The sequence below is a fragment of the Gopherus evgoodei genome, chromosome 4 (genome assembly GCF_007399415.2).
Source record: "Gopherus evgoodei ecotype Sinaloan lineage chromosome 4, rGopEvg1_v1.p, whole genome shotgun sequence".
Taxonomy (NCBI): Eukaryota; Metazoa; Chordata; order Testudines; family Testudinidae; genus Gopherus; species Gopherus evgoodei.
In genome coordinates, this window is record NC_044325.1 from 98,310,780 (window position 1) to 98,334,429 (window position 23,650).

Below are 23,650 nucleotides of genomic sequence, written 5' to 3' on the forward strand. Positions count from 1 at the left end.
CAAACTCAAGTTTCCTTTCTGGGTGTTGCTTTATCCAGCTTCATTAAACTCTAATATTAAAGAAATTTACCTCAGTCTCCTAATGATTTCAGAAAGCAATCTCTCAATGTCCACGGAGTCTTCCTGACACCCTTCCTTCAAACATATTTTGAGAAAGCCATTTCGAAACAAACACCAGATTCCACAAACAGGGATCCTATGCTGACTACCAGATGGTGCTGACCTGGGAGCATACAACATCCCAGCCCTAGGGCTTCTGAGTATAAAACTTACATTAGAGATAGAAGCTGAGTGAGGTCATATCTTTCATTGGACCTTCTTCTGTTGGGGAGAGAGACAAGCTCATCTCGAAAGCTTGTCTCTCTCACTAACAGAAGATGGTCCATTAAAATATATGACCTCAATCACCTGCTCTCTGATATCTTGGGACTGACACGGCTACAACATTGCATATAATAATTACATTGTCATCTTCCATGGACAGCCCACAAGAAAGGACCAGAGACAACAGATCATGCCACTAGGGTGGAGGAGGGTCAGGTTTGCCTCCCTGCACCATGGGAATAGAATTCAGCCTTCAGAACCTGTGGATCATAGGGGATCTGCTGGAGCCCACTATTTGAATTTGTCTTTGAGGAAGTTTTGCTGCTTCTACTAACAAATGCCTCAGAATTAGGGTGACCATATTTCCCTATGCTGAATATGGGACAAAAGATAAAATTATTCATATTCAAGTGAATTTAATGGCAATCAATCAGAACTATGAAGTACAAATGGTCAAATTAACAACAAGTTGACAGAGCCCCCGTTAAAAAGAAATAATGCATAGTTTGATTCTTTTTATTTACCTTCTGATCGTTAAGGCTTCAGGGTTCACATAGGGATGGGGTGACACATACATATACCTTACCCCCACAAACATAGACGGGGAGAGGCAACAACCTCCTGGTACACCTCTCTCATATGATGTAAGCAGAGTCAGGATGAGCTCTATCCTGACATCTGGTGGTGAATTATGGGGAGTGTGGAAAGAATTGCAGGGAGTGTGGAAAGGAATTTCAGGTATTTGCATTGGCACATCCACCTCACCTAGCATAGCCCACGGCAGCCTGGGATGGTTATTTTGACAGCTCTGGGATCCCCAATTTCTTTGATATTGGCGCAGGAAGAATAAAGTGGTGGTACCCTGATTATGTGAATAAAGTGGTGTTACCTTGATTATATGACTTATGGGCAGGAGGAATAGACCAGTGGTTTGTGGATTGGCCTCCTAAATCCAGGGTTGTGAGTTCAATCCTTAATGGGGCCATTTAGGGCAAAAATTGGCCCTGCTAGTGAAGGCAGGGGGCTGGACTCAATGACCTTTCAAGGTCCCTTCCAGTTCTGGTATATTAATGACAGAAATGACTCAACCTCAATTAAGTAGCACTTGCTAGGAAAGGGACATGGGTTCCAAAACTCAGTGAATTGAGAGAGGTTGGGGACTGGTGTGTACACCTGATGGTCTGGGCTCCTTTTGAGGGCCTAGAACACCAATTGCACATCCTCCTCTCCCCACTGTTAAAGAGTAGAGCTAATTTTGATTCCATTAGGAGTCCACCTAAAGGCTGCTGAGCTGAATTCTTGTTGGGCCAATGGTGCACCAGCACCGGGGCTCCCTTATTATGAGCTGAAATCACTAAAGAGCTGGAATTACTGAGCTGAGAGCATGCAGGTGCACATGCCCCCAAGCATGACAGGCAGGCTGCCTTCGGCGGCTTGCCTGCGGGAGGTCCGCCAAAGCCGAGGAACCAGCGGACCCTCTGCAGGCATGCTGCCAAAGGCAACCTGCCTGCCACCCTCGTGGCGACCAGAAGAGCGCCCCCCCATGGCTTACTGCCCCAAGCATGCGCTTGGCGTGCTGGTGCCTGGAGCTGCCCCTGCCCCCACTCCCCAGTTTTCTGCCAGGGTTCACACCAGAATGTGGCCAGCAGCAGTCTTTCGGCACTATGCAGTGGGAAAGAGACGGGGTCTGCTTTCAGCCACAGGGAAGGTCGGAGGGGAGAAGGGATGATCTGGCCTGTGTCTCTGCAGAGTTCATCTCTTCTGTCCCCATCCCTCCACACCATGGTGGCTGGAAGCAGCTTGTCCCTTCCTGCCCATACATTTGCACAGTGTCAAAAGGCAGGTAACACATCCAGGCTGCTTCTGGCCACTGAGGCTTGGTCTACACTACACGTTTCAACCGATTTTAGCAGTGTTAAACTGATTTAACACTTTACCCGTCCACACTATGAGGCCCTTTATATCGATATAAAGGGCTCTTTAACCCAATTTCTGTACTCCTCCCCGATGAGAGGAGTAGCGCTAAAATGGGTATTACTATATCGGATTAGGGTTAGTGTGGCCGCAAATCGACGGTATTGGCCTCCGGACGGTATCCCACAGTGCACCACTGTGACTGCTCTAGACAGCAACCTCAACTCGGATGCAGTGGCCAGGTAAACAGGAAAAGCCCTGCGAAATTTTGATTTTCATTTCCTGTTTGCCCAGCGTGGAGCTCTGATCAGCACGGGTGGCAATGCAGTCCCAAATCCAAAAAGAGCCCCAGCATGGACTGTACGGGAGATACTGGATCTGATCGCTGCATGGGGAAACAAATCTGTTCTATCAAAGCTCCGTTACAGAAGACGAAACGCCAAAGCGTTTGAAAAAAAAATCTACAGGCTACACAGTGCTGTGTGACAAGCGTAACGGGAAGCCAGAGACTCAAATGGACGCTCATGGAGGGAGGGAGGGAGAGAGGGAGTACTGAGGACTCCACCTATCCCACAGTCCCCAGCAGTCTCCGAAAAGTATTTGCATTCTTGGCTGAGCTCCCAATGCCTGTAGGTTCAAACACATTGTCCGGCGTATTTCAGGGAATAGATCATCAATTTACCCCCCCCCCCAAGTGAAAGAAAAGGGAAAGAAATCGTTTCTTGACTTCTTTCAATGTCCCCTATGTCTACTGAAAGCTGCTGGTAGACGTGATGCTGCAGCAGTGAAGAGCAGTATCCGCTCCTCTCCCCTGCCTGGTGGCAGACGGTGCAGTAGGACTGGTAACCATCCTTATTATCAACCCGTGAGTGTTCCTGGCTGACTTCAGGTGAGGCTGGCCAGGGGCGCCTGGGTGAAAATAGGAATGATTCTCGGTCATTCCCAGTAGGTGGTACAGAATGGCTGGTAACTGTTCTCATCATAGTAACTGGGGGCTGAGCTCCATCAGCCCCCTCCCTTTCCTGTGTAAAGAAAAGATTCTGTCCTGCCTGGACTATCATAGCAGCAGCATGCTGGGCTCCTCTCCCCCGCACCGCTTAATGTCCTGTCTGGACTGTCATAGCACCGGGAGGCTGCCTCCCCCTCATTTTATCTCACTAACAAGTCACTGTTTCTTATTCCTGCATTCTTTATAACTTCATGACACAAATGGGGGGGGACACTGCCACAGTAGCCCAGGAAGGTTGGGGGAGGAGGGAAGCAACGGGTGGGGTTATTGCAGAGGCACCCCCCATGAATGGCACGTAGCTCATCATTTCTGCGGGATTTGACATGGAGCAGCTGTACTCTCTGATACACTGGTTCTCTAGTACACTTGCCCCATATTCTAGGCAGAACTGACTCTATTTTTAGAAACCCATAAAGGAGGGATTGACTCGGGGAGTCATTTCCAGTTTTGCTTTTGCGCCCCCGGCCAATCTCAGCCAAGAGTACCCATGATAGCAGCAGACAGCACAGAAAGACAGATAACCATCATCTCATTGCCAATTTACACCAGCAGCAGACAGTACAGAATAACTAATAACCATCTCTGCTATCATGCAAAAGCAAATGAATGTTGCTGTGTAGCGCTGGAGTATCGCCTCTGTCCGCGGCATCCAGTACACATATGGTGACTGTACAAAAAAATAGCTGACCGGGCTCCATGGTTGCCATGCTATGGCGTCTACCAGGGCAATCCAGGGAAAAAGGGCACGAAATGATTGTCTGCCATTGCTTTCCTGGAGGAAGGAATGACTGATGACATTTACCCAGAACCACCCACGACAATGATTTTTGCCCCATCAGCCACTGGGCTCTCAACCCAGAATTCTAAGGGGCGGGGGAGACTGCGGGAACTATGGGATAGCTACAGAATAGCTACCCACAGTGCAATGCTCCAGAAATCGACGCTAGCTTCGGACGATGGATGCACACCGCAGAATTAATGTGCTTAGTGTGGCCACGTGCACTCGACTTCATACAATCTGTTTTATAAAACCAGTTTATGTAAAATCGGAATAATCCCATAGTGTAGACGTACCCCAACATAACCCAGCCGCCTCCAGTCCCCCAGCTACAGCACAGGCAGGAAAGGGTTAAGCCCTAAGGATGCATTGTGCACTAGGGCCCAGGGAGGCTTCTGCCAGAGAGGTGGCTCAGCAGAGGAGGGTGCCTAGTGATGGAGCAGCCCTGAGCTCCCTGGGGGCAGGACCCAGGGTGGAGGGGTGAAGATTGTCGTAAGCCCCTGCCCAGGGGGCTGCTGTAGAGCATGCAGGGTCAGGGTGTGGACAGGCTGGAAACCACTTCTCCCCTCCTCCCTCCGCCACTACAAAGCTTAGCTGAGGCGCAGAGAGGCTGTCCCACACCAGCACTGTGGGGGCTTTGGGACATGCAGGGCTTGGCTCCTCCTGACCAGCGCCCCAGGCCAGAGGGTCTTGGGCTTTCCTGGGGTGCCAGCCCAGCCAGAGGCAGTGGAGGAAGGAAGGAACCTGCCAGCCAGCCTGCTGGTGAGCTGAGCACTCTGAGCAAGGCTGGCTTTCTGCACAGCGCTGGGAGCAGGATGCACCTCGCTGGCAGGGATATGGAGGAGCAGTGGGGCTGAGAGGGGAAAGGGGCAAAGCAGTTAGAGGACAGCAAGAAGGGGAGTGTGAGGGGGGGCAGCAGAGGCAACACGGAACTGGCGGCTGTCTGATGCCTGCCCGCACTCACCAGCCACCGCAATTCACAGTGCGCAGTCAGCACCGGCCAGCACTCAGCAAGGGCTGCGCTGACGGACCAGCAGAGAAGCAGTTGGCCCCAAGCGTTGCAAAGCTGGTGGCAGGGTGAAGATGCAAACCCACCCGCATTGTTGGCCACTGGATCCCCCGCATTCATCACTGGTGGGAGGGTGGCTGGCGATTAGGGATCTGGCCAGCAGCAGGACCCTGCAGTACAGAAGGAGAGACAGAAAATATGGGAAAATTTGCCCGTTTTTAAGAAAAAGTTGGGACATCTGCAGGAGGGCTTAAATATGTGACTTTCCCTTTAAAAACAGGACGTCTGGTCACCCTCCTCAGAGTCCGCATGGTGGGGGATTTCACACTGTAGGCATGCTGCTGCAAAAGTCTTGTGATTGCATCACCACTTTAATAGATTCCTTGTCTATTCCTGTGAGAGAAGTATGTGGGGGGAGGGAGGGGATTGTAGGCATCCATCCCCCTGCCCCTTCTCCTGCTAAACTGGGCAGATGATACACCTGGATTCACAAATTATTGGCCTACAGCTGGATTTGGAAATTATTCCCATTTTACAGATGGGGAACAGAGAGAAGGGCAGATGCAGTGCCTTGCCCAAGGTCACACAGGAAATGTGTGACAGAGCCATGAATTGATAACACTGAGCTCTTACTATATTGTGACTATTCTGTAACAGGATAATGGAAATACTCATTTTGTAAAATGTCAAGGCTTTTTAAAAGCGCTTACGTATAATGTAGATAAATTTCACATAAGTCGAGCACACTCAAATAAAACTTAGTATGGTGCTCTGTCAGAAACATTCAAATTAATTCAGAGTATGCAGCTATATAGTCATCACATCAGCTTAATAACGAGATGGCAAGATCAGTTTTCAAACATCCATTTGTCTGATGAAAAGAGCATTACTATACAAGAGCAAGATATTACTACAACAGAGCATTTAAAACTTGATTTACATGCTTAGGTGAGTACTCAGATAACTATAAGGCATTAAATGACAGAGAAACCTTGTCCTGCAAGTATACATCCAATGAGATTACTCACCTGTGTGTAAAGTTACTTGCATACTTATTTGCAGAATCATAGGTAATCCAAGTATTCTGTTAAGAAGGAATAAGGGTCTTGTGGTCAAAGCATTGAGGAGCTGTGTGTGCCTATATCAGCTCTGCCACAGACTTCCTGTGTGATCTTGGACATGTCATTTAATCTTTCTGTGCCTCAGTTCCTCATTTGTAAAATGGAGATAATACTTCCTTTCTTCCACCATTTGCTTGTCATGGTGCTATGATAAACTCTCACCGTTAAAGCACCTTCTTGTATCCAGGCGCAATGTTGCAGGAACTTGCAAGTCTTGCACCAAACACAAGCCATCTGTCTCTGTGCACAATTCCGCCTTCCATCTGAGGAAGCATCTCATTCTAATCTTTTTCAGGGCAACAAAATGTTCAAACTAGTAATCAGAGTCTGTCAACAAATCTACCCTTTCCTGGGCTTTGCCTTCCATCTCCTTTTAAGTCTTTAACTCATGATTTGAGGACTTCAGTGAGTCAGCCAGAGGTTAAGGATCTATTATAGGAATGGGTGGGCAAGGTTCTGTGACCTGCAATGTGCAGGAGGCCAGACCAGATGATCATAGTGGTCCCTTCTGGCCTCAAAGTCTGAGTCTGAGTCCTTCTTCAGCTACTCCAGAGTCTTCTCCCCAGCTCCAGCACTGAGCACTAGCCCCTCAGACTGAGTCTCTCTGAGGTCTCTGGGTTTTTTTGCAGACTCTAACTCAGGCCCATTCACAGGAATTGCTCTGCTCCCTGTGGTACCATCTAGACTGAGCTCTCTGCCCTTTATCAAGGCCTAGTTGTCCATTAAGTTATCACCTGATGCCTAGCAGTACAAGCCCTCTGTCTGAGACAACTAATTAGGAACATTTTTGTACCTGTGCTATGAACTGGCTGTGATGGGGTAGAACTGTTTGAAACAGGACTACATTAACATGCACTAGGGAACTTTTAGTGAATGCTAGCAGGATTCACTCAGACAATTAGTGCACATCTTGCTGGAGCACAGTAAAATGTACACCCTAGTAGTGCAGACTAATGCACTGTGTGGACAAGCTTTAAGACACACCTCAAGTAAGACATGCATGTTGTGCGTCCCACTATTAGACTGTATGATGCAAATCAACATCACTATATGGCACCGCTAAATTACAAATTAACCCTCTCTAAAAGAAGATCCGGTCATGTCAGCTAGAAGATCAGTACTGTATGTTCAGTCTTAATATCATTATCAAGCAATCTGTGCCAATCTGATGGGCAGACGCACTCGAACTCCAAACTCAGGGCTCCAGCTGTTGGATTAATGGACCATTTGTCCCCTCCCAAGCTGCATTTGACCATCCCTTCCTGTTGATTTCAGCAGTAGAAGCGCACACGCATTAAATGTCACCAAAGGGGGAGGAAGTGCTCAAGTTTAATGGGATTTGTCCATAGATAGTATTTCCAAGTGTATTACTTCACATTACAGTAGATTTTCCCCATTTAGAATAAGAGTCCATCCCACCAGAAGTGCAGAGTTCCTTAGACCTGAGTCAGATTAAGCCAGGTTGGAGTTCTTGAACTATTGCGTGATAAATTTTCTGTAGAGCTTGTGGTCAACAGATCAGATTTATTCTCACTGGTCCAACCCCATAGGTTTAAACTGACCCTGGGATTTGGCACCAACTATTGTTTTCAGTAGATTCTTGACTGAATTGGTCACTGTTCCATATAACACTTTTTTCAGTCCCCTGCTACAATCAGTGAGTGAAATTTGACCCTGTGCAAAGGGCTGGCACAAGCCCTATGTACCACTCTGTCCCACTTCAGCCCTCAAAATATGATTGAAAATGGAGCATGGCCCTGTGCAGGGTGAATTTCATCACAGAAAAATACAGTTATCGCCTTCTGATTAGAGGATGGAGAACATTTAACATACAGAAGAGAAGTTACGTGAATATACATCTGTCATAAACAGATAAGTAAGAGTTAATAGAACAGAAGTACTTCATATCTCTTTTGCCTGTAAAGGGTTAACAAGATCAGTGAGCCTGGCTGTCACCTGACCAGAGGACCAATCAGGGGACAGGATACTTTCAAATCTTGAGGGAGGGAAGTTGTGTGTGTGCTGTTAGATTTTGGTTGTTCTCTCTGGGTTCTGAGAGTGACCAGACGTGCAACCAGGTTTCTCTCCAATCTCTTTGATACAGTCTCTTATATGTCTAGAATAGTGAGTACTAGGTAGATAAGGCGAGTTAGGCTTATGTTTGTTTTTTTTATTTGCAAATGTGTATTTGGCTGGAAGGAGTTCAAATTTGTATTTTGCTGAAAGGATTTTAATTTGTACTTGTATACTTAGGCTGGGAGGGTATTCCCAGTGTCTATAGCTGAAAGACCCTGTAACATATTCCATCTTAAATTTACAAAGATAATTTTTACTGTTTTTTTCTTTCTTTAATTAAAAGCTTTTCTTGTTTAAGACCCTGATTGGTTTTTTATTCTGATGAGACCCCAGGGGACTGGGTCTGGATCCACCAGGGAATTGGTGGGGAGAAAGGAGGGAAGGGGGAGAGAAAGGTTAATTTTCTCTCTGTGTTAGGATTACTTTCTCTCTCAGGGAGAGTCTGGGAGGGGGAGAGAGAAGGAGGGGGGAAGGTGAATTTTCCTCTCTGTTTTGAGATTCAAGAAGTTTGGATCACAGTGATCTTCCAGGGTAACCCAGGGAGGGGAAGCCTGGGAGAGGCAACTGTGAGGGTCTGGGTCTTGGGGGTCCCCAGGCAAGGTTTTGGGGGGACCGGAGTGTACCAGGCACTGGAATTCCTGGTTGGCGGCAGCGCTACAAGTACTAAGCTGGTAATTGAGCTTAAAGGAATTCATGCTGGTACCCCATCTTTTGGATGCTAAGGTTCGGAGTGGGAAATTATACCATGACAACATCTCATACAACTGATATGTTCATATACACACACACATCCACATGGTGCATAGTAACTCTAGAATCTATATAACAACTTCCTGTAACGTTCTAAACAGTGGCTATTCAGAAGCATTCAATTTGCTTTTTGAAATTCTGAGCCACTATGGATATACACAGCCACAACAGGAAGGATGTGTTATGTTTTACATCTTGCCTGAGAACACTAGCTGTTGCTAATTGGTCTCATGATTATGACTCCAAACACTTCCCGACAAATGAATGGTGCTATGTATTGGCTTTTTAAAACCTGCCATTAGCTCAGCTAGGCAGGGAAAACCAAAACCTGTACTGCTAAGAAACTGACAGAAATATGTTTGTTTCCAGCAGTATTACAAAGAAATAGCTGGTGCTTTTGAGGTAATTTTTCATAATGGATAAAGGCAGTTCTTTTAGGCAAAACCTGGCTTTATACTCATAATTCCCTACCCTACCCTACCCCAAAGTACTAATACACGAGTATTGTGAGTATGATGGGTGAAATGCTGGATCATTTGTAAATCCATGACAAAATGCCTACTGATGTCAACGGGGCTAAAATTACAACCAATCCACCCAAAGGAAAAAAAATCTTTGCACTTTTGGAGGTTCCTCAACTCTAGGGTGACCAGACATCCTTTTTAAAGGGACAGTACCATATTTAAGCCCTCCTGCTGGTGTCCCAACTTTTTCTTAAAAATGGACAAGTTGTCCCGTATTTTCTGTCTCCCCCCACATCAGTATGGGCAAATCTTGCTGCTGGCTGGATCCCTGTTCCCCAGCTGCCCGCCCACAAGCAGTGAATTGGGGTGGGGTCCAGTGGCCAACAATGGGGGTGGGTATGCAAGGCTGGTGGCGGGGCAAAGCTAAGTGCGTGAGGCACCGTCTGCCACCAGGCAGGGGAGAGGTAGGGAGGGTTGGGTTGGGGAAATAGAATTGAGTGGGCTGACTCATGGCTGCAAAGAAGTCAAAAGGACATTTCAGTTGCCTACCAGGAAAAAGAAGTTTTCAGAGAACAAACGTTACCATTTTGCACCAAAAATGACAACATTTAGTTTCTAAGGAAATTCACAATTTTTCTCGTGCATTAAAAAAAATGCTTTTGCAGGGAACATATTTTAGAAGTGACTTGAGTTAGTGCATCTATAAATGTGAGAAATTAAGCAAGAGTGCAGGGGGGAAAAACACCATATATCCCTCTTCACAATACCAAGAGAAAGGAAGGTCAGCTATTATGGTGGATAATTCACAAAAGAAAAAAGCTCTGGGTAGCAAATTCAGTCCTAATTCTAAGAGTTTCTATTAAAGGATCATCATTTCTCTATCATAATGCCACATGGTAAAGACACTAAAGCAGAATGGTCTTGCGCAGAAATCTCTGTATAGCTCATCATCTTTGAATGAGATGCTTGGCCCTTACCACATATGCATTCAGCAACATGGTATATGACTGCCTACTTCACCTTAACATGCCAGGTATTAATGTCCGTGACTAAAAGCTGAAGCCAAACACATGACAAAAACATCATTTAAAATGTAAGCAGTTGAAGAATATAAAAACAAATGTGTAAAAGATGGGGTTCCTGGTATGCCCATGTGTCAGTGGCTTGACATACAAAGAAAAGATTTCCTCTTTTAAAAGAAAGACAAAGCTACTATTCATAAATTATAGATGATTCTTTTTTCTACAGATACATTGTTTCTTGGTATTTTTAGAAGGCTGTGTGCTGACAAACAAAATGATGGTTTTATTCTGATCATTCACAACTCACAAAGAGAAGAGCAAATTCACCACTACTTGCTGACCCTATGGAGGCCTTGAAACAGCAAAGAAAACAAAGGAACTTCCCTCAAGCTGCTTATTCTAGTGGATTGGCACATAGCAAACTGAAAGGGAGAGGTATTCAAAAACTAAGCTACCATTCAAGGTTGCTGAATCATTTTTTTCTTTTAAGCACCCTGCTCTGGGTTTATGATAAAGTACATTTAAGTCTTCATTATTGGTGGGAATATAAATATAACCACCTTGAACCAAATGACCTGCAGTATTCACAGATGTAAAGAAAAAAAATTTAGTTATTAAACAGATACTTCTTCCTGGTTTTGGGTGCTGTTAAGTAGCATGAAAGGCACTTGGCAATTCCTTCAAGAAGTGATGTCTAAGTGGTTTAAGCTTCAGCTATGAAATGCCTAGATTCTCTAGAATCTCAGCTTCAAATGCTAGAGCAGGGTCAGCTCAGTCCATCTTCCTTCTGTGGAGACATTATCCACCTTGTTCATACATTGAAGCTCTCCCATATTATGTGGTTTACTCTGTGCAAGGTCTCAAAAACTAACATTATCCTGCAAACACTAACTACTAGGCACTCTGTCCCGTTACTGCAAGCAGTCTCATTTAAGTTAATGGACCTACTCATAGTAGTAAGCACTATACTCTGTAGTAAGTGTTTGCAGAATTAAGCCCTATATGCGATCTACTCTGGATGAACATTAAAGACTCAATGGCATTTTACATAAGATTAAGAATTTGACAGTGTCCTTTGTCAGAAATCTACACCATGCAGTTCCAGGCTTATCTGCTCTCCCACCGCAGAAGAGGCTATATTTTAATGGAGGGTTAATAGAGTGATTCCTTTAGTATGCTGCATCCGAGGAAGTGGGTATTCACTCATGAAAGCTCATGCTCCAATACATCTGTTAGGATATAAGGTGCCACAGGACTCTTTGCTCCTTTAGTATGCTTGATAGTGTGCTTTGGGATCCTTTGGAATGAAAGGTGGTATACAAAGGTAACACATTTATCATGATTTCTGAATATAGTATTTTTGCAACTCTGTGTTGACTAAACCAAAGGCAGTTTATTCACATTCAGCTTTCAGTTCAAAACAAGAAAACATGGCATGTAACATCTTGAACTAACACGTCAAGGAACAGACTCTCTTACCGAGAGCTCTAACCGCCTAGGGCTTTTTCTCCTCTCATTTTTGATACGGGTGCCATCCAGCATGTGAGGACAGTGTCTAATAAGTATACACATGCTGCACTTCACATAGTGAAGCAGTTTAATCACTATTATTATTTCATACTTATAGAATCCAAATGCCCTAAATATAACCGGGACTCCGTTGCTAAGCACTATACAAACACATCTGAAAAAAATGTGTCTGTGTAATCCCTGACTTCCCTCGAGCGAGCACCAGCTGGGACAGAACACAGAACTGTCACCGTTAAAAGCATGGATATCCACTATTTAAGCTTTTTTAGTTGGAGGGAGAAGGAGGCTCTTATATTCCATGTAGGTCAGCCAGGTATGCATCTACTTATCTAACACACACACCTAGAACATAGAACCTTTCTAATGCACTGCAACCTATTTGCCCTTGTTTTGGATGACATACACTTGTTCCAGATCACGTGCATAACTCACTTATGACTAATGCAGCCATCCTAAACACACACTGATAAAACCTTTATGCTTAACATATTATTGTATATCCTCCCTCTCTCTGGATACATATACAATACACCGCACATATGCACGGTGGTTTCCACTATAAATATCAACAAATTAGCATTTGCCTCAGTATGTTATTGCCTGTACTGTGTGAGATTTCCTAGTCCCAAACTCCTCCACACTTCTAGTTATCACTATGGGTTAAACCTTGCCCTTGCTTAGTGTTTTCACTGTACATGCATGTGGAGGAAAAGGCAAGTTGTCTGTCTCTCTTGTAAGCTTTTTCCATATTTCTGTATCAAAGAATGTTCAGCTGTGAAAAGAGAGGTTTCCAACCCTGCCTGATGCATATTTCAAGGGAAGAGAGCTCACCATCTGCTCAAATAGAGGACGATTTACAACTGTTACAATATGTTGTTCTTTTCCATCCCCTGTATTCTCCTTCACAGAGGCTTCCATAGGAAGACTACAAACTTTGGAGGATATGGAATACAAAACAGCACCAATTTCCAGTACCAATTTCCTTACCTAGAATCTGATGGAGCACCAAGACAGCCAGGGCTTCTATCAGAGTCTGAAAAGGCCAGCACTACGGAACAGAGTTCAATGCTGTCCATCTTGGCAGAAGAATACATCCAGGATGACAAGCATGACTATAGACCATTTACTCTGCTAGGAATTTGGAATCCTCCTGTGGCAGACATTTCTGAAAATTCCTTTTCTTAACTTCAGTTGACCTTCTCAGTTCATACTCAGAATATACTCTAGTGTTGGTGGTATCATGTCAGACAAGAAAGCGTTGTTCAGTCATTATTATTAAGCCCCGCAATTTCCTTTGTACAGGAGAGAAAATCTTCTGGAATTAAACTTCCTCTCCAAAATCTGGATAGGAAAAGGAGGAAAAAGAAAATAGGAAAGAAGAGAGGTTTGTATTAAGATGTTTTTATTTTCAAGTGACTTTTGGATAATAATTCATTTAATTAATTCAGTATCTGTCAGAAAATCTTATGGGATCTTTTATCAAAAATGTAGGTGCTATCTCTGCTTTTTTATTTCTTTTACCTCTTTTTTTTTCTCTCTTGCTTAGGCTTTTGTGTTTCTCTTTTCTCTCATTCCTATTCTGTGAACATTTCTCCTCCATATTCTACTATCCCCTTTTCAAGTCCCCCCCACTCCCTCCTTTCCAGAAGTGGCTGATGGGATTCTCCGTTATCCCTCCCTATGAAAGGACAGGCCTGGCAATAGAACCTGCACCTTGGCCAAGATCTGCAAACAGCTCCTGCAACAGCCAGTCAACACTTCTCCTTTAGTTAGTACAAAAAGCGTAGACACATATTAGCTGATATTATGGCTACAGATGGGCAGGAACTGGATTGTTTTAATTTCATGGGAAATTCTATGATTTTGAAATTTTTTCCATTCCAAAAATTCTAAGTTTCCCACAAAGGGAAATTCTGGGGGGGGGGAAGTAATTTCAGGTTGATCAAAACATTTTGTTCCAATAAAATCAAATCATTTTCTAATTTTACATTGTATAAAATGCAGCTTTAAAATATTGAAACAAAAAGTAATTTCGAAACAGAAAATTGAAACATTCCATTCCAGAAAGGTCACACACAGAGTTTTCACCTTTTCAAAATACTTTTAAAAAAAACAAAACAAAAAAAACCACAACCACCTTTCTGAACAAAATTTTGTTAAAAATCAACATATTCCTCTGAACATTTCGCTTTTGACAAATCAGCATTTTCCGACAGCATTTCCATCAGAAAATTTCTGACCATCTCTAATTATGGGCTCTTTGTACACGTTCAGTGTCCAAAACATGTATGCAAGTTGAATTGCATGCTTTCACAAATGTATGCATGAAACCCCAAATTGTGCATGTGTGATGGAAGCTGCCTGCATAGAAATTAGAGGTAAATATGCATATACACTTTGAGAGCATACTTTGAAAATATGGGTCTATATGTACATGTAGACATCACACACACACACACACACACACCACACTGCTCTGTCATGGAGAAATTCCTTTTGTTCCTTCTTGTTTTTTGTTTCCCTTCATTCAAAATAGAAGTCATTCTAACTGAAAGCGCAATTGCTCTACATTTGGGAAAATACAGACAGCAAGGATTGAATGGAAACTGAGTATGGCACTGACATTTAGATGCTATAAAATTCAATACAAATTGTAACAGCGCTTTAAATAAGGAATCTGCACTGGGTGTAATATTATCATCTACTACATGGCATCATAAACATGCATGATGGTTTACAGGCACAAAATAAATCAAAATCCTTATTCCAAGAAGTTTACAATCTATGGCCCTGTTTCTGCAATAAACTCTGTGTGAAGGAGCCCCTGTATCCATGTGGAGTCACATTGACTTCAATGGGATGCTGTGCAAGTCTGAAGGTCCACCAACATGTATCCAATTGGAGGAGAAGGGCCATCTATTTTATTGACAGATAACACAAGGGAAAGATAGTAATGAGAAAATGGGGTATTGTTCATCTGCAGGATATGAGAGCCGTAAAGCTTGCAGATTGCTTTTGTTTGGTGTTTTAAAAATCTCTTTCCATTGTTATAATATTTTATCTTTCTTTGTGTTTCACTGCCCCTAGACTCTCAATACCCCAACAAGCTCTTATTGGACTTAATTCATGCCTGATATGACCAGTTTGAATGGAAAACATACCAGAGCTGAATCGTCCCCTTCGTGTTTTCCAAAGAAATTATAAGTGTAATTTTTTGCAACTGGCTTGGAGCCTGAATTATTGCTCATGAAAAGAAACATGGAAACAGACAGTACAAGAAGGAATCATTTAAAGCTTAATGAACCTAGGTATGGATTCTAAATGTGAGCTATAAGCTTTACTGCCTGTGCTTTCAGAGAACATATTTTCAGTGGGATTACTTTGAGGTTATAAAAACATTTCTTTCACCGAGAGTAGAAATATAGCAGGTACCCTGCTAAGTGCAAGTGGGAACCTGCATGTTCTGCATTAAGAATGCATAGGAAACTTCCATAGCCATGTTCCATTGTTTGTCCCCAGAAAGAACTATTACATAATAAGGGATGGTGCTGTTGTTTACATTGGCTGACATTAAAATATCTCCCTGGATTGGATTCCTGGAATTTCATTTAGACTTTCGCTTCATTTTCCAGGGTCTTTATCTGCTTTGAGAAATGTTTTTATGTGCTTCCAGGACTTTATCCACTCTCTGATTCTCAGGCTTGATCATTCTTAGCTTCCACTCCTGTTTCTCTGCTTTCAGGCTCTCTCAATTGTCAGCTTCCAGGCAGGAGCGGCGCCAGGGTTTTTGGTGCCCTAGGCAGGGGTCCTTCCGCGCTCCTGGTCTTCGGGGCACTTTGGCAGTGGGTCCCAGAGCGAGTGAAGGACCTGCCGCAGAATTGCCGCTGAAGACCCAGAGCTTGGAAGGACCCCCCGCCACCGAATTGCCACTGAGGGCCGCAAAATGCCACACACCCCCAAAATCCTGGCGCCCTAGGCCACCGCCTAGGGTGCCTAAATGGAAGCGCCAGCCCTGCTTCCAGGGCTCTGTCAAATCTATTTTCTGCCCATTATATATGATCTTTGAGTACATATCATTAAGGGCAAAATATTCCAGGTATGTTGTGCTTATCCCCAAAACAAGCATCAGATATCCAGGACATTCAAACCTGAGGTTAAATTCAAGAAAAATGCAAACATGTTAAGGTGTGGAAATGCGCAGTTGAGACACCCTGCTCTATAATGATGCCATGCAATAACCATACAATTATGATTAGTGCATAAATGTTTCTAGTCATCAATTAAATTAAACTTATTTCTAAAAAGACTTTTTCCTCTACTGCCTCCCCCCTTCCATGATGTCACTGCAGGATGAAGCGCTGTAATTTTGCAGTGGATGCGCTGTATTCTTCATATGTAACAAAGTGGTTGTAACTCTGTTTTAGAAGTGCAAAACTCAACTCAGCCTTAACTCTGGAAATGCAGCTGATACTTCCATAATGGAGAAGGGATGAGAGGTCTGTATTTACTTTCCTACAGAAGAGTTTCTGAGGAGGTACAATGTAGGCTAAAAAGACGGTGATTTTGAATACTTAGGAAAACCAGACAGACCATCCCCTCCAGCAGGAGGAAATGGCTATAGGGAGGATAGGAAGGTCAGAAGTACTGCCCTATTATTGCACAGATACCCTGAGATCCCAGGGGAAACGTGGTTCCAGACACATGACTCCTAGCATATCCATGCAGAGAGATGCCTTCATCCATCCATCCATACTGCTCTCTAGCCACCATTCATTCAAGAGCATGTGCCATTGCAAAGACGGCAGATGCTGCAGAGGAGGAAACTATTGTTGCAAGGAGTAACAAACTCATATAGTTTTCAATGTTATTGCTATATCAATTTAAAATGCACAGCAAAGACCAGTGTAATAAGTAGTAAATGAATCCCAGCTTCTTTACCTACTTGGCAGGCCCTAAACTTCAGCTCTCCCACTTGAGACTCTCCTCCCGGTATCCTCAGCACCATACTCCATAACCAACTTTGATGCACTCACAAAACAGAGATGGACAAGATCTATTGCATCTATATAGACCAAGCCCCTGCCAAAGCAGGTATCTTTACATATATTTCCTTGTGTTTTGTTCAGTCCAGTATTAAATGACCCAAACATTGGGTTTCCACTATGTGTAACTCACTCTGATGCCACATCCATCACATTATAGACATCTCAGCTGCCACTTGGCTCTTCTGAATGGATCATTTCCTGCTCCTGTGCCATAGGAAATGCATCTCCTGACAGTACTGACTAGAATAATGCATGACAGACACTGTGACAGGTCAGAGTTGAGGCAGAAATAATTGTAGTATTTTGATTTTTGTATTTTCTAGTCCATATCGTGGATTTTTCCCTCTTTATTTGGCTTTGGAACACTGCTGGAGTGCCCTGATGAGTTTTTCCAACTCCTTGAAGTTAGGAACATTTATCACAATTATCTAAAAATAATTGCTGCATTCAATCTTAAAAGGAAAATTGTATTTTCTCTCCTAACAGAAAATTGTGGCCTTTTTAATGTCCTAGAATAGCAAGCTGATAATAAGATTAGTTTTCATATTTTGATGCATACAATAATATTTATTTCAGATGTCTCCGCTGTGGTATTTTTGTTTGATTGTTTGTTTTAAAAGTGAACGCGCTTCATGTTCTAATAGTTACAGCTTAATTCTTTTGCATGCATCAATCATGCTGATCAGGATCATGTATAATGGTGCCCTCTAAGAACTCAATTGCACACTTGGCTGAAAACCCACCTGCTATTGCATACATTTCCAGTTCAAACACATTCCCTTACTAAATCATGAAAGCCTTTAATACGTAGAAATGATGGGATTAAATATGTTGCCTTTGAATATATTTGTTCTCGAAGTACAGCATTAGTTAGAGTTACTCATTTTATTTAAAGGTATATCTGTAGTGCTAGCCAGTTACATTAAACTCTAGGAACTATGTCCCTGAAGAAAATGAGGTTCATTTTCAAACAAGATTCTTTAATGTTGGTAATCACAGGGCCTGGCTGTTTTTAGTAATTCTGAGATGATGTAAATTAGTGTTTAACACACATGATAATCCACATGTTAAAAATCTCCCAACGGTCTGGACTAGCTGTGCATGGGGCAACAGGGCACAATGCAGGCAGGGGACAATAGTGGCTGACTTTATTATACCATTGCATTTCCTAGTCTTTAGGGTTGCTGGTTGCCATTTTGGTCCTCAGCCAAAGACAAAGGAGCCACCAGGTTAAAAGAAAAGTTATATTTGCATGTGATGTTTAGGAATCGGGCCCATATGGTTTGCACAGCTGAATTTCAGATACTGGATCACATGCTTTGCTCTGAGAAAAAAACTCTGCATAGCAGCTCAAGTAGATTGAAAACAGATGGAGCTTTCAGCCAAGGAGAAGCAAACAGCTTCCTCAGGCAGAGAGAAGATAAAAATAAATAAATAAATGGAGATATCCTACCTCCTAGAACTGGAAGAGACCTTGAAAAGGTCATAGAGTCCAGCCTGCTGCCTTCACTAGCAGGACCAAGTACTGATTTTGCCTCAGATCCCTAAGTGGCCCTCTCAAGGATTGAACTTACAACCCTGGGTTTAGCAAGCCCATACTCAAACCACTCAGCTATCCCTCCCCCCTAAAAAATGGGGAGTGGGAACATTCCCTATGCTTTTGGCACAGACAGACAATCTTAATTCTGAAAGTTCCTAATTTTTGAGGGCTTGACTTTGCCAACTTATTGGGGTAAATTTTGTAGGTAGCATGATGATATCTTCTGCAAAGAACAGGCAGGTCATCCTTTGTATTAATAAAAGGCTAAATTAGATTGTAAGCTCTTTGGGGCAGGAACTGTCCACTACTTTGTGTCTGTGCATCATCTGTCAAAATGAGTTCCAGGTGCATAATGGGGACTCCTAGGTGCCATGACAATGCCAATAAAAATAAATAAAGTAGTGAGTTGATAGTTTTGAAGAGAAAAGGGGCTAAATATTGCTGGTTCTGCAGTACTGGAGAAGCACTGAACGAAATAAATTATTCTACTTCCCAGCATTTAAAATAATGTTATGCTGGGTTTGTTTGTTAGAAACAACACATATCGTGGTTGACATATTGCATCTTTTAACACATGAAAATAGCACATGCTGATTGGAGAGGGACAAAATATTTGCCAGAAGTCCTCCCTACCCTGTATTGATGAATGGGTTATGTAAATATATTCCAGCCTATAGGTTGTTCACCAAGGACTAGATTATTGCATTACAGAGCTGCAGTGCTTCAGGCTAATTTAGCTGTGTCTATGGAGGGGCTTAGGTCAAGCTAACTACATTACAGAGGCATGAAAATTTCCCATAGCTAGGAGCAACATAGCTACGTGACCCTTAGAGCTCCTCCTCTGCTGCCCCCTTGCTGTGGGAGTGAAGTACATAACTTCATCTCTTGGTGGAGCAGCTTATTCCCCCAATGCACACCAGGAAGCTAGTCTGGCTGGCAAAGCAGGAGGTGAAGAAGCAGGGCTCCTTTCACGTCCTGCCACTTGTTTGCAGTGAGGATTATTGTGCAAGCAGCCTCCCGCTTTCCCTATTGCATGGATGGAGTTACAATCAGAGTGGGACCAATCAGGGGAGTAAAGGAGACATTACTCCCCCTTATATTCCTGCATGGCTGAAGAAGGGCTGTGAGAATCCAGCACTGAGATCATTGCTTCAGAGTGATTTGTCACCTAAATCAATCACATAGTATTTTTTCTGCCCTCAGATGTGAATGCTTCCACTGAGAACACTTATGCAAAACTATATCAATGCGAGTATTAGCATAAAAATATATTCACAGGAGGATTCACAGTGTCTTTTTTGGGAACATGCAAATTTTTAGTATGTGAATTTTTGTGAAAAGTTTTGAGTACCAGCAGCAGAGCAAGTGTGTGGTTTTAGATCAACGAATGCTCATGCATACCTTTTTTTGCAGTATTTGGCATACTCCACTATTGATCAGCTGGTCTCACGTAAAGCATGCATGACCTTATCTGCTCTCCAATGAAGCTAAACCATTTCTAGACATCATTAGGAGAAAAATTCACATGGAATGTCAACTCACTGGAAGTACAAAAGTGTAATAATGACAACTGAATGCCTCTGGCAGGACTACATGAAAGTATGTGTTTGACAAAGCTTAGCAATGGTGGCTTGTGACATCTCAAAATGGGTGAAAGGAGCTGCCAAAAATATCTGTTTTATCCGGCAACAATTGGACAAGATAAGAATGTTCCAGAAGAGCTACTCATCTGCAAAGAGATGGAAGAAGATGTAAAACCACTGGATTTGAGGAAAGAAGTTCACCAAGAAGTGGGGAAAATGCTATTCATTTGCACATGATCTTGTTTTTAATGGAGCCTTTATTTGGAGTCAGAAGAATATGCTTGAAAAATGTACTTGTGAGCTGGGTGAAACATTGTTATGGGTTGAGTTAGCATCTCTTTAAAACTGATGTGACTGAGTCCCCATTTAAGTCAACTGTAAGAAATAGTTAAAGGACACATCTCAAACAAAGTCTCAGAGAGCCTGCCCAGAAACTAGCACCATGTGGCTGGAGGGTTTGACTGGATATTGTGACCATGTGCGTGGAAGAGAACATACAGAAACTGAGAACAGACTGAGTGAGAGGCCTGGTCTACACTATGCGTTTAAACCGAATTTAGCAGTGTTAAACTGATTTAACCCTGCACCCGTCCACACAACGAGGCCCTTTATATCGATATAAAGGGCTCTTTAAACCGATTTCTGTATTCCTCCTCGACGAAAGGAGTAGTGCTGAAATCGGTATTGCCATGTCAGCTTAGGGTTAGTGTGGCCATAAATAGACGATATTGGCCTCCAGGCGGTATCCCACAGTGCACCATTGTGACCACTCTGGAAAGAAATCTGAACTCGGATGCACTGGCCAGGTAGACAGGAAAAGCCCCATGAACTTTTGTATTTGATTTCCTGTTTGCCCAGCGTGGAGCTCTGATCAGCACGGGTGGTGATGCAGTCCCAAATCCAAAAAGAGCTCAAGCATGGACCATACGGGAGATACGGGATCTGATCTTTGTATGGGGAGACAAATCTGTTCTATCAGAGCTCCATTACAGAAGACGAAATAACAAAGCATTTGAAAAAATCTCCAGGCTATGATAGACAGAGGCCACATCACAGTGCTGCATGACAAGCGTAATGGAAAGCCAAAGAATCAAATGGACACTCATGGAGGGAGGGTGGAGGTATGGAGGACTCCAGCTATCCCACAGTCCCCGCAGTCTCCGAAAAGCATTTGCATTCTTGGCTGAGCTCCCAATGCCTGAAAGGTCAAAAACATTTTCCCAGGTGTTTCAGGGTATATGTCATCCATTTACACCCTCCCCCCCCACCCCCCGGAAGAAAAGGGAAAAAATGTTTCTCGCCTTTTTTCAGTGTCACCTTATGTCTACTGCATGCTGCTGGTAGACGGGGTGCTGCAGCGCTGAACACCAGCATCCCCTTCCCAGTGGCAGACAGTACAATATGACTGCTATCCATTGTCATCAACAGCCTGTGAGTGCTCCTGGTTGGCCTCAGTGAGGTTGGCCAGGGGCACCTGGGTAAAAATGGGAATGACTCCTGGTCATTTCCGACAGAACGGCTGGTAACCGTCTTCATCATAGCAACTGGAGGCTGAGCTCCATCAGCCCCCACCCCCTTTCATGTCTAAAGAAAAGATTCTGTACTGCTTGGACTATCATAGCAGCTGGAGACTTCCTCCCTCTCATTTTATCTCACTCAAAAGTCAGTGTTTCTTATTCCTGCATTCTTTATTACTTCATCACACAAATGGTAGCCCAGGAGGACTGGGGGAGGAGGGAAGCAACGGGTGGGGTTGTTGCAGGGGCACCCCCTAGAATGGCATATAGCTCATCATTTCTCCGGGATCTCTGGGGCTCTGACACAGAGCGTTTGTGCTCTCTGGTTCTCTAGTACACTTGCCCCATATTCTAGGCAGGACTGACTCTATTTTTAGACAAAACATAAAGAAGGGAATGACCCAGGGAGTCATTCCCATTTTTGTCCATGCGCCCCCAGCCGACTTCAGCGAGGCCAGCCGGGAGCACCCATGACAGCAGCAGATGGTACAGAACGACTGATAACCGCCATCTCATCACCAATTTACAATGGCATGGCAGACGGTGCAATAGGGATGGTAACCGTCTCTGCTACCTTGCAAAGGGAAATGAATGCTGCTGTGCAGCACTGCAGTACCGCGTCTGTCAGCAGCATCCAGTACACATACGGTGACAGTGACAAAAGGCAAAACAGGCTCCATGGTTGCCATGCTATGGAGTCTGCCAGGGCAATCCAGGGAAAGAGGTCTGCCGTTGCTTTCACGGAGGAAGAATTGAGTGACGACATTTACCCAGAATCACCCATGACACTGTTTTTGCATTGGGATCTCAACCCAGAATTCCAATGGGCGAGGGAGACTGCAGAAACTATGGGATAGCTACCCACAGTGCAACGCTCCAGAAATCGACGCTAGCTTCGGTACATGGACGCACACCTCCGAATTAATGTGCTTAGTGTGGCCGTGTGCACACGACTTTATACAATCTTTTTTACAAAACTGGTTTATGTAAAATTGGAATAATCCCGTAGTGTAGACATACCCAGGGATAGTGAAAGAGAGGTTGGAGGAGCTGCTGAAAGTATGTGGCTGATCCTGGAAGAAGCCTACGGAGATGGCGTTTTGGGGTCAGAGGTACAGGCTGAAAAGACTGCTCATGGTGCTGAGCCCAAAAGAGGTTGTTTCCTGCTGTTCGATTCCCTCTGTGTTGAGTGACACAGGATTTTGTACATTCTTTGTGAATAAAAAACAAGTGTGAAGGAACACCTACCGCCAACGTCTACTCCTAACTGGAACACCCACAGGGCCCTAAACTTTGACTAGCTGCTTGGGTCAAAAAGGGCAACACATACCATACGTCCTAGCTGCTCACTAAGCCAACTAGCTAGGGTGAGAACTACCTGAGATGCCTCGACTTTCGAGGCCCGAGCCCCAGGAGCTACACTCCTTGCACATTAAAGGGAAACAATGGTTGGTTTTTATACACAGCAGTTATTAGTAATGTATCAGACATTCTAACAGTATTTTTTGTGAGCAGAAATTTTCTCAGAGGCAGGTAGAACATTAAGGGGTTTATAAAGGGAAGGGAAGCAAAAAGAAATTAACAAAATTAGTACAGAGCTCACAAAAATAAGAGACAGTATCTGAGAGCACAGGGGTTGAGCTAAGACACTGGAGGTGCATGATGGAAGGACCAGATCCTCCATCTGGGACAGTATCTTATCACAAAGCTAAATGGAATTTTTTCATCTTTAGACACCCCTCCTTTGCTGATATACTGCCAAGCATAGGACATGGTCTCAGAAGGCCTCAAAGTTTCTGCTCTCCTGGCTACTATCTTCAGTTCTTATGTACTCTGAAACAGCCCTGTGTAGGAAGCAGCTACTATTACTATCACTTAATACTTCCAAAGCACCTTTAACCTTCAAAGCACTTTACAAAACACTAAGGTCTTGTCTACACTGGCACTTTATAGCACTGCAATGTTCTT